The sequence below is a fragment of the Lactuca saligna genome, chromosome 2 (genome assembly GCF_052625555.1).
Source record: "Lactuca saligna cultivar CGN05327 chromosome 2, ASM5262555v1, whole genome shotgun sequence".
Taxonomy (NCBI): domain Eukaryota; kingdom Viridiplantae; phylum Streptophyta; class Magnoliopsida; order Asterales; family Asteraceae; genus Lactuca; species Lactuca saligna.
The window spans coordinates 184,622,691-184,635,761 of record NC_136418.1 but is presented as its reverse complement, the minus strand read 5'-3'; positions in this window follow the sequence as shown (position 1 = coordinate 184,635,761).

The following is a 13,071-nucleotide window of genomic DNA, read 5'->3' as shown; positions in this document are numbered from 1 at the left end:
CCTAGAGGGACGCCTTCAAGTAGTAAATAAAATACATTAGGATTAATAGAAAATCCTAAAATATAAAAATAATAAGATATGATCAGTAAAATATTTTTTAAATATAGTAAGATATGAATGGTAAAATATCCCAGTAAAGGTAATATGATATGATTAGCAAAATATCCTATTCGGAAGACCTATAAGTACCAAGATACAAGAAATTTTGGAAGAAATAATATAGTAAAGTATAAGAATAAGGGATATAAGTAAAATGATCATAATCATTGTAAAATACCTAAAATGTTTTCAAAAAGAGTTTATTATATGTTTATCTAAAACTTGTGATTTCACCAACATCAAGTTGACGTTTTCAAAACCGCATGTATTCCTAGGATGGAGTAATGATAAAAGCAAGGAAGGATAATAAGCTCGAAGGTAGATAGCTTTCATTTATTACTTGTAATAGACTTCATTTATAAAAAGGTAGTTAGAATTTGTGCTCTCTGATTTAGGTAATCTATGTAATCGTCGTCACCACTCGGCATTTCCACCAATGGCTAGGGAATGTGTGACATATAATGTATGGTGGTGGAATTTATGTAGTAATTGTGAGTTCGGCATCAATTTATGCCAACTGATCAACATGAAGTCTGGCGGTGGAATTTAAGTAATGCTTGTGAGTTTTCAGTAGGCATTACGCGATCTCTTATTAACTACTTAATGTTTATTGGTGGAGATGCTCAAACCATATGGTGTCATGGAGTCCCTAAAAAGGTAAACATATTTGCATGGAGGATCATGCACGATAGATTACATGCCCGCCTTAATCTGTCGAAAAAGGTTTTGAGCTATAGTCGATTGGGTGTCCAGTATGTTGTTAAAGAGGCGAATCCTCTATAGGGTCAGGGGGACATGGCCCCCTGATTTTTTGTCTAATACGAGTAATATATATATATATATATATATATATATATATATATATATATATATATATATATATATATATATATGATTGGGTTGGTTTATAATTATCTAGCTGCCCCCAGTTTTAATGTGCACATGTATATGTGATATTTCGATAAACATTAAAAAAAGAACAATAAACTAGGAAGCGAAGTAAGATATAGAAATTTTCTGAAAATAAAATCAAAACGAACGCTAATATTAGTTAGGATAATACTAGATTAGGTAAGTAAAACTCTAAAAAAAAAAGGGATAATGACTTGAAAGGGTAACGAACTTTCGACTTTTGTCACATTTAGTCACTAAACTTTTTTTCGTTATTTATTTGCCATTGAACTATTGAAACTGTTCACATTTTACCCTTATGACCGGCTGTTACCGGTCATAAGGGTAAATTGTGAACAGTTTCAATAGTTTAGTGGTAAATAGATAATGAAAAAAAGTTTAGTGACTAAATGTGAACAAAATTGAAAGTTCGTTTCCCTCTAAAAAGTTCAATGACTAAATGTGAACAAACTTCCTATTGTATTATGTTTTAGCGAAATTATTTATTTTTGTTTAATTGTAGCAACATTTGTTGATGAAGAAATCTATGAAATAAAAAAAACAAAATGTAACATCCAGATTTCCGGGTATCATCATTTAAGTATTTTTCTTTTGAGTTAAGAAGAGAGACTCGACGAGTCAACGCCTCAACTCGTCGAGTAAGGTCGCAACTGATGACTCAGATTAATGAATGGACTCGACGAGTCGGTGAGGCGACTCGACAAGTCCGCGTTGTTGGCAGAAACCCTAAATCTTTGGGCTCGATCCATATTTAAAGGTACTTATGGCCTTCAATTGCGACTACCTTTCCCATAAGTGAGAACCCTAGCGAGCTTGAGTGTGTAGAGTGAGAGGAAGAGCTATCTTGAGCTTTTTGGTGTGATAGATCTGGACCCTTCTAGGTTCAGAGAGCCGAGAATATGAAGCTTTAGTAGAGTAAACCTTGGGGTTCAAAGTTAGGAAGCATTTATGGTATATATATAGTTACTTTCATCTTACACATAGATATGAAGTATTTTATATGTATTACGTGCTATGTGTGCATATTATTTGAATACTTGTTGTGTATGCTGGATGAACGATTTTATACACGTTTTAAAAGATTTAAACGGTATATTTATTTTATATCTACAAATATGTTGTGGATGAAACATGGGTAGATGAAATAGTTGGTGTGTGATGAAATAAAATGATGAGAGATAGGTGATGATAGAAAGGTGGTGATAATTAGGTAAATAGATGATGATGAATATCTGATGTAGGATGAAAGGATATACCATAACCTTAACCAGCAATGTGATGATGATGAATATCTGATGGCGACCACAGACTATTCTAGACAACAAAGTGGAAACATCAGCAGACCCATAACCTGTAGGTGATGAATTACGAGTTCAGACGATGTTGTAACTACGTCTTCATGTGATGATACTCTAACCCCTTACTATGAATTACGAGTTCAGACGATGTTGTAACTACATATTCATGGGATGTCACAAATTTCGTATGCCAAACCAATGGTCATAATTCACATCAGTAAGAATGGTTCATTTTTTTGTAAAACCAAAATCAGATTGGAAATTTTGATTTTTTATTTTGGAAAATGTCAAACCATTGGTTTTTTATTTCGGTTTTGGTTTTTTGGTTTTTTTTTAAATATATTTTCAGGGTTTTTGTTTTTGTTTTTTTTTGTTTTTTTTTATTTCATAGATTTCTTCATTAACAAATGTTGCTACAATTTAACAAAAATAAATAATTTGCTAAAACATAATACAAGAGGAGGTTTGTTCACATTTATTCATTGAACTTTTTAGAGGGAAACGAACTTTCGATTTTGTTCATATTTAGTCAACAAACTTTTTTTCGTTATCTATTTGCCATTGAACTATTGAAACTGTTCACATTTTACCCTTATGACCGGCAATAGCCGGTCATAAGGGTAAAATGTGAACAGTTTTAATAGTTCAATGGCAAATAGATAACGAAAAAAAGTTTAGTGACTAAATGTGACAAAAATCGAAAATTCGTTGCCCTTTCAAGTCATTATCCCAAAAAAAAAATCAAAAACTACTCTAACTTAAAATTTATCAACAGAAGAAAAACTACAAAACCCTAAACTAAAAAGATATCAGGACTATTGGCGAAACATAAACGAATTGTTCACTGGAAAATACTGTCGCCACGGCCGCTAGAGTGTTAACCACTCATTCTCTCCATTCGCCCTTCCTCTCCTTGTACAATCATTCGGTCGCTGTCTCTACTTAGTCATCTCAATTTGTTCGCTAACTGCTATTCCGACCAGCAACATATGTTACCTGACAGTGGCTTTCTCTCCAACCGACTTATGCCAACCTCAGAACCTCTATGTTGTCTGACTTCCTTTCCGCCCTCAATGATGTGTCCTTTGCAACTTTGTAAGTCTTTCTTTCTTGCTCTCTTTCTCAAACAGTTTTCTTTCTCTCTCTCTTTCTCTATGTGAGATGTGAGGTAATAGGCATAGGTCTTAGCCGATTAAAGTAATAAGCTTGCATAAAAATAATTAATACCTATTATTTTCATATAAAAATAACAATGTTATTTTTGTAAAAAAAAAAAAAGATTAAAAACAATGTTACATATGTTAACATTTGGCTTTGTTAGTTTTGTTTGTATGTTACATATTTATATAGATTCATATGTTAATATTTAACATATTCATATCTAACTGTTAGTTTTGTTTTATATATATATATATATATATATATATATATATATATATATATATATATATATATATATATATTCATTTAGTTTTGTTAGTGTTTTTTTAATGTCTATTAGATGTTAGTTATCTTATCATTTACTAACTGTTATTAAAGTTAATTATAATTTTTGTAAACTTAAAATACTTGGTTGTTTCTTATAATTATAGATTGTTATTTTACTTTTTATTTGTTAATTCTTAGTTAATCGTGTTATGTAGTATAATATAAGGTGAGAAAGCTATTAACTATTGACAAAAATTTTAAAAGAAAACATGTAATATATCTTTAAAGTTTTGGTTTTGGCTCCTTCGCTTTTCATGTCCGTGTTCCAGCCATATTGCTTGAGGAGGAGTTGACTGAACGTATTTTATTTGGTTGTGATTTAGCAACTACAATTTGGAGTTTACTCTTGAAATGGTGTGATATAATGTTTCTTAGGATGTTATGTATGAATGGTTATCACGGATTGATGATATTATGAAACCGATTCAGACTAAGAAGATGTTGGAATTGGTGACTACTTGGTGGATGATACGGAGATTTAGAAATAATCTTAGTGTTTGATTCCTGTAAAATATAAAAAGACACAATATTTTATACTATTATTTTATTTTCTTTCTTTTACTTTAAATACAGGCATTTTAATCTTTCGATTTAAAATGATTGGATAAAAAACCATCTTGCTGTTAAAAAAATGATTTTGAGATGTCTTGAGTTTACAATGATTAAACTCATAAGTTAATTAAATCCTTTCAATACTCAATGCGATGCTCAAATATGATTATAAGATTCGGGAGTAAATATTTTCCGTATAACTTTTGAATATAAAATACAACATAACGTTAAAAGTGGTGTCCATAATTATTTATGAAAATTGAAGAAATGTTTTGAATTTCTAAAATGTTAGTGGTGGTGTCAGAAGCCTTCTGACAATCCCAACTGCCACAAATATTGTTGACCTCAGTACTATTTAAGTGACAGGCTGGAATCATCCATATCTTTCATTTTTCCTTCACTTTTCATGCATGCCCCTACATATATTTACACGCCTTTATTTTTAAATTTGATATCGACATATACATTAAAATTGAAAAAATTCGGCATCAACTCGAACAAAACTTGCCATTTACATATTATCCACCATTTTAATTTTTTTTAAACATTGAGAGTTAATTTCGTAAAAACCTACCGGCTGTTCTATAACATTTTTCAGTTTTAATTATTTCTGTTTTACATAGCTTCTTAGTGTCTTGTTTTATTTACCGCATGTTAATGCAATATGGCCAAAAAAAACATTCCATTGAAAATCCTCAAAACTCATAGCCCCTTCCTTTGATTTGTCTCAAGTTTGTTTATGGAGACTCGGTTTTGTATGTTATTTTGTAGCTTTGGGCTTCTAATTAATATAATATATACACAGGTGGTTTGATTTTAAGAGAGTGGTGGTAGTGATTTATTCAATTTTGGGTTCGAGAAAGGAAACAATTAAGTCGGAAGGCAACAGGAACCGCAACGGTGGGTGAGTCATGAATGAGTGGGGAAGACGACCGGATGGATAAGGATTTGTGGGTTACATCTCTTCTTGTCTTCATAATAATAGTAGTAATAACATCAATAATAACAATATATAACAACATAAAAGTTAAATAGCCACGTGAGGAAAAATAATGAAACTCTTTAATACCCTTTAATGCACGTTAATAAGATAAGAAAAAATGACTTAAGACTAACTCTCGTTTAGTCTTTTTTTTTTTTTTTTACACTATTTACTATTTGTTCTTGTTGTTCAAAATATATCATTATTATATGGTATTATTGGTTTTCGATGATTTTGGCTTCTCTAACATTTTTTCGGTTATTTTTTCCGGCGAGTCTCCAGCCAACAACAACAAATTAGACTATTAGAGATCGATGCAGAAAGCATAATTCTTACATACGAAGTTCGTTCTCAATGTTCTTTATATCAACAAAATCCTATTTAAGAGACTTTCAAATCTCATTTACATTGTTTCGACGAATAGTCAACCAATTAGAATTTCGATTTCTGTGTTCGCACTGTTATGCTGAAACTACGAAAAATCATAACTTTCTCTTACGAAATCAGATTTGGACGTTCTCTATATGAACGCTCTCGGTTTAATGAAAATTATGAATTTAGTTTATATCTCTTAGGAAAATAAGTAATTTATCAAAAATTAAGTTTTTAGATACACAAAGTCGTTTTGGTTTAATCGCGAAACTTCGAAGAAGCATAACTTCTTCATAGAAGCTCGGATTTCAGCGTTTTTATATGTACGAAATCCTTGTGACATATACAATGACTTGGTTAAGATAAATTATACTAAATAATCTTCTATTAAAAATCATTTTTAACGCTTAATCTATTTTAATTGACTAGCCCGAATCTACGAGCGTTATATTGTAAATAGCATTTTTTTCAAAGTAGGCTCCAAAAAATATTTTTACCGAGGTTGGAAAATACATGTCTAGCATATTGTCTATGGTCAACATGAGGCATTAAGTTCTTAATAACATCAATTAGTCCATAGCAAAAATCTAGTTAAGATTACAAAAAATAAATGCAAGTATTAAAACCAAGTACTTGAAATAATATAGTACCTTGTGTTGATCCTTGTCCACCTGGAAATTGTAAAGCATCATTTAGTAGATCCAAAAAACTCTTATAGTTTTTTTCTACATAAACAACACATCATGCAATAAGAAATATATGATTATTGGCATCCCTCCCTATTGCACAAAGTAATTCCCATTATATACGCCTTTAAGAAAGCACTCATCTATTCCTATTACTATTCTACATACTTATATACATTCCTTCTCAAGTTTATAAAAACAAACATGGAATTTACTAAAGCAACTTTACCATTTGGCATTGTGTTCATATCCATCTTAACAGTGGAACCATGGTTTGATCCTCTAATATCCTCAACACTTGACCATAGTTTAACATAGTCATCCATAATATTTTCCTCGATGAGAGTCAAATCATGTTGCTTTGTCATCCTATATTGGCCAACACTTACTTATATCCGATACTTTTTTCATAACTTTAAGCCTAGGTGGTTTATTACTTGGGTTCTACTTATAAATAATTTCCTTTGTGAAATGACTTACAATCTTAGATAAGCTATAGTTTACCCATATTCAAGTTCGCAGCATGATTGTGGAAAACTATAACCTAAGCCCATAATGATTAGGGTTCCCTTAAGTCTAGGTGCTTGCCACAATGCGGTGAGCACTGGAGCCCAAGCCCATAAATATTATGGTTTCTTCTGTATTTAAAGGCGATAACTCCAAGTTTAGCTCATTTCCTTCAGCATCCATCCTCCTAAATCGAAATCCTAGCCCCCATAACCTTTTGTTTACATCTTTGGAGATTTTGGTGGTCTAAGAAGCTCTTAAGTGTTCAAGATTGGTGGTTGATTTAATCCTCAGGTTAAGAACCATCCCTTAATCCCCTATATTGCATTGTAAGTCTTCAAGCTTCCAGTTTTACTCGAGTATATGCATTGGCCTAAGAGTTGTATAAGTTTTGGTTACCTTAACATTATGTTCTTGGATTTTGAGTAACTCTAGAACTCTGGGATGGTAAATGATCGTGTTTCTGGACTTAAGGAAAAAGAAAATGTGGTTGCTTGTGTCTATTCCCAACGATGCTTATATTCACGAACTCTTATAGACTTAATCTTTTTAGGGTTTTGGATTTAGTTAGATCTAGCCCTTGGAATGGATAAAGTTAGAAACTTTATCTATTAAGTCATTGTCACACCCCCGACCCAGATGTCGGAAACGTCCGGGGGCTTGTGTGACTAACGATTGAATAATCATTACAATGAATATAAATGAAACATAACACATTCATAACCAACATTACATAATACAACCAACATTGTTCCCATCAAGTACATTGTTAAAATCCATAAATTCTTATTGTTCAAAGTACGATAAGTGACATTACATAAACAAAACCAAACACACTCGCATATCTTCCAGCTTAATGATTACCTGAGAATACAAGTTATTTTGAAAACGGTCAACATATATAATGTTGGTGAGTTCATAAGTATGTTTGAGTAAAAGTTTTCGTAAAAACCCAGAAAATCTGATATTTTCTGTAAATTGTCTGAAAATGATGTGAAAATCCAGTATAAATGCATGTGTGAATTTCATAGCTATAACTTGTATAAAAGTAGTTTTGATTCATTGTATTTCGAATGACTGATGAATATGAACGAATAATTTCCCCAGAAAATCCGATATTTTTCGTTTTATAGCAATGTTTATATTTTTGTATCCTTAAATAAGAGTTTTGTATTGACACCCTCAAAGAGTTTATCTTTAAAAGGTTTAACTTTTGGTATCGAATCCATAAATGAGTCGTTATAACCATGCATGATAATGACTAGGTCGCCCGTCTTGGTATTTTTCCAAATGTCGGTCTTGATAAGGATGTTGTCACCCTAGACTGACCTAGTCTAGCTGTAGCGAGCAACTAAGTCGTGGGGGGTCACCCCGTATAGATCTATACACAAACTCCCACTTTCCAACCAGGAAACTCCGATTATAACTACATGCTACGATTGTACACTCAGAGGTGCCAACCGACAAGTCTCACTAGATTCTCAACCCCTTTTCGTACCATGTAATGTTTACACATATGTTGTATGTTTTCGAATTCTAAAGGTACATATTTATATAAGTATACGACGTGAAAATGATTACACAACGATATATTTATGATCACAAGCACATGAATTCCATTCCAAGCCCACTTAGCATGTAAATGGGCCACGAAGGCACAATAACATATAAGAAGGTAACTTTGGCCCAATGGATATGTATATGGGTCACAAAAGCCCAATAAACATATAGTCCATAATTTAGGCTCAAATTAACATGTAAGTGGGTCGTAAGGCCCACTACACATGTCATGGAACACATTGGGTTCAATATACACTTAGTTGGCCCCTATGGGCCCTACGGCCAGGTATCGTGAATATTAAGCCCAATAATTTGATTATCGACATAGTTTGTTCGTTCGTTTTTGTTTTGTGGTTTGTTTTAGCTAAGGGTTTACCAGATTGTCGATGAGAGTTTTCTTTTAAAAAAATGACATTTTTACCCAATAATCCTCAAATTTTTGGTTAAGGCCGAAAGTTTTGTAAAAATGACATTTTAGTCCATAAGTTATAAAAAGTTGCAGTTTTGTCCCAAATGTCTAAAAACTTACGATTTTTGCCCAAAAAGTTATATTTCACATTTAGGAACCTGTTTTGCAGAAAAGTGCATTTTCAGCCCTTTGTTCGTAGAAGTTTACATTTTTGGCCCAATTTTGGAAAGTATTACATTTTTGGTCCATTTTGAAAAAAAAAATGTTATTTTCACCTCCAAATTTGGTTTATTTACATTTATGTCCCCAACTTTGTCCAAATAACATTTTTAAACCCTAAAACTTCATGTTTCGCAAATTGGGCCCTAAGGCTATGAGGCCCAATAAGGTTAAATTTGCATTTTTGACCCTTGTAAAAGTATGATTAGCATAAAAATATCTTTTTATACATATAGGACCGGTTTGGCCCCTTTTAAAACAGAATTTTTGCTTTTTACCCTTATCTTTTGTTTTCTTGACAATTTTGACCCTTAACAAGATTTTTGTTGAATTCTTTTGTATCTTAAACATATGTTCTTCTTTGGCTTGGTAATATGACATGTATAATGTAATAATTCATAGATACTTGCTAGATAATACTTGATTTTCAAGATTTGCTAAGATCTAACCTATTATTACCAAAAATAACAAGTATTAACACAAAACATGCATATAACACATAGATCTACACATTTACTTGTATTCTCCCCTAAAAATCATATGAGAACCAAAAAAGGGGGTATGAACTCACCTTTGCTTTGATGTTTCGGTTTTGAAGAAGAAATGGAGAAGATTTTGGTCCTAGCAAGCTTTCTTGAGTGGATTTCAAACTTAAGAAGTTCAAGAAATGATGATTATCTTGTGAAAACCTCTTGAAACACAAGAAAAAATCTTGAAAATTTTGGATGAAGAAGATGAATAAGTCTTGAGAGAATTGGAGAGAGTTTGGTGTAATGTGTGTATGTGTGTGTGTTGGTGGCTCTCGGCCGAGAGTAGAAGAGGAGAGGGGAGAGAGTGATGAATGAATAGCTTGGAGACATGGAGGATCTTGCATGGATGTATGATGGACAAAATGGAGGTGGAACTCCAATATTAACCCTCCCTTAATCCCTTTTCTTTTCCTTTTTTTATATATGGGTCGAGATTTTGGGCCAAGAAGAAAGGATAAAGTAGATGGGACCCATTCACCTTAGCTAGGATACTTGGATTCTAAACATAGAATTTTTTTGGCCCATTGGGCCCTTGGGAGCATTCACGGCCCAATTAGAATAAAAGAATGGCTTATGACTCACTAATGGTTAATTGGATTTGTTATGGCCCAATAAGGCCCGTTAGGGTTAAAATGAGTCATTCTAGACCCAAATTGTCCCAAAATGTTTTGGATTTATGAATTAGTTCCAATTAGGATCCATTTAGGGATTCTAAGTCCAATAAAGTTGAATTGGGTGCTTATTGGTCGATTAAGCCCAATAAGGAACTCCTAGTCCAATATTGACTTAAACTGGGATTCTTAGGGTTTTTAGATTCTTTGATGAATATAATTGATGAATCTAAACGAGCCTTGAGTGAGTTTTACTTGAAGTGCATGATTTACAATAGTTAAATGGCTACATAAGAATAGAATTTCCTAGCTAAAAGGCTAGTTGTGACAATCATTGAGATGAATCAGATATGAAGTTATAAGCTTGGATCTGCAACGATTAAGCACTTAATGGAGAAAATGATTCTAACCGAAATGTAACGTCCCAATAATTACAAAGAGATTTTTAAACTTTAAAATATAATAAGTAATTAAAATCTTTATTTCAAAATCCATCAAACAACATCCATTTGTTTTAAACAATACAATATTATAGTTAAGTTTACAAACCATGGAAACGAACATGTTCGATTCGTGTGTATAGTCCCCCCAAGCTCGTCTCACGAACGACCCGCAAATGTTTAATCCACAACTATAATCACAAAGTGTAGTGCCCAAGTTTCCAGAGGGAGGAAGTTTGAGGAGAAGCAAATGAGAAGAAAAAGCTTATAGATCCAGCACTTATGCATCATTCCTAGCCTAGTGAAGGTAAAAGTCTGAAACTTGTTCATTCTATGCTTAGATCTAGACTTAGGGAAGATTTTAGCATCTTATGGTCTCATAACTTGGTCTTCTGGAGTATGGGCTACTCCAGTTCATTTTAGTTGTCCTTTTGGACTTTTGGGAGTGCATGTAGTCATAAAAATCGTATCTTGGAGGCTAAGACTCAATCATGCATGTTCCGGTGACCACCTAAGAGAGTTAAAGGGCTTAATTCATGGTTTGAGTCCCAATAAGACATGCAAGAGCATAAATTTTGCAACCTTATGGCTTAAGACACTATTTTTAATTTGGATATATGTTTTGGATGTTAGGACTTAATGGTTTACGACATGCGTGCAAGTTTGGGTTGATTGAATAGTACGTCAGGCGTACTCTAGAGTATATTGCATGTATTGGGCCAGCGCCCCGATTTTAGATCTTCAACGTATGTTGGGCATACGAGCCATGTACACCCTAAGTACGCAGTTTGTGGACTTAGGAGCTTTTGGGCTTGAGTATTGTTGGGCTATTGACTTGTTAGGATTGGGCTTCAAGCCCACCTGTTGTAGCAAGACATGTGTGGGCTTTAGGCCATGTTGGGTGCTCTTGGTCCATATTCGGCCTTAAAGGCCTTGTAGTCTGTATGAATTTGGGCCTTGGTGGGAGGGAGGCCCAATAAGGCAAGGGTGAAGAAACCCTTTTTGCCTTAAGTCAACAATGAGGATTTGGACTTTAGGTTAGAATATTGGCCTAATTTATAATTAGGGTTTTATACTTATGCTTTAGGGGAGAGGATTTCTACAGTCACCCACTGAGTGTGATTTGATACCTTCAGTCAGAGGTGAGTTTCCTTCACTGTATCAATAGGTCAAAGTCACCAATGTCAACCCACTAGTTTATGTTGTAGTATGATGACTTCGTGACAACTGTAGGTTATGCCTATGTTTGTTTGATGAGTTTGTGATTCTTTATTATGATAATATATGGTAGTGGTAGGGGTGAAATAGACCCGATGTCCAGTTGAAATAGACCAAAGGGGATTGAAAGCACCCATATATGGTTGACAGTATCTGGTTGAAATAGATTGAAGGGGATTGCAAGCACCCAAATATGCTTGGCTGTACTTTTGTATGGTATGAGGTATTTTGGGGGAACTCGCTAAGATTTGTACTTATAGTTTTTAGTTTATGTTCTAGGTAATTCCAGTTCGAGGGGAAAGGGCCCGATCTGATCGCACCGCATCACCTTATGGATTCCATATTTTGAGATTTTGGGAGTTCGTACTATGATAACATGTTGCTATGATACACTTTTGACTATATTGATATTATTATCGTATGATTGGAATAAATTTAAAAACAAAAATTTTATCTGTATTTTTTGGATGTTACAAGTTGGTATCGAAGCCTTGGTTTGAGGGATTCAAGTATACTCTTGGGTGTGCCTGGACTTAAATCGAGGGTTTGATAGATTTTTCATAAAAAGAAACATTTTAATCAAAAGAACAAGGGGTGTGATGTGTGCAATCATCCGAGCTCAAGTAAGTCTTCCCAAAATACCCATACATGTCATATGTTTTATGCTATGATATGAGAATTGCATGCCAGATTCGGTGTTAAGGATCTACTCATAATTGCATGATCGACTGCTAGGAGAGATGCCCTTATGTGCCTATTTGTATGAGCTTATAGATTCGCATACTCGTATCAAATTGGTTATTTGATAGGATAGCTTATATAGGCTATGTTCTTATTTGAATTGCCTAATGCTCGAATGTTTCATGCTTTGTGCTTTACGAAATTATGTTGGTACCAACTAACTAGTGGATGAATGCGTTAAGTTACATATTATTATGATTGGATAATTTTAGAATGATATGTTTAACTCTATTACTCAGGTCTTGTTTGAGTCCAACCATTGTAGTGTGTCATTCAAAGAATTGTCTAGTACTGGTAGTTGAAATCGTGTTTATATGGTAGTTATTGTTAGGTTATGAGCAAAACATCAATCCTATGGTGTGCATGCAAACCCTAAAGCTTTGGATCTAGTTTGTCTAATGAACATGCAACAATCATCCAAAGCTCATAAACCCTAGATCTAGCATA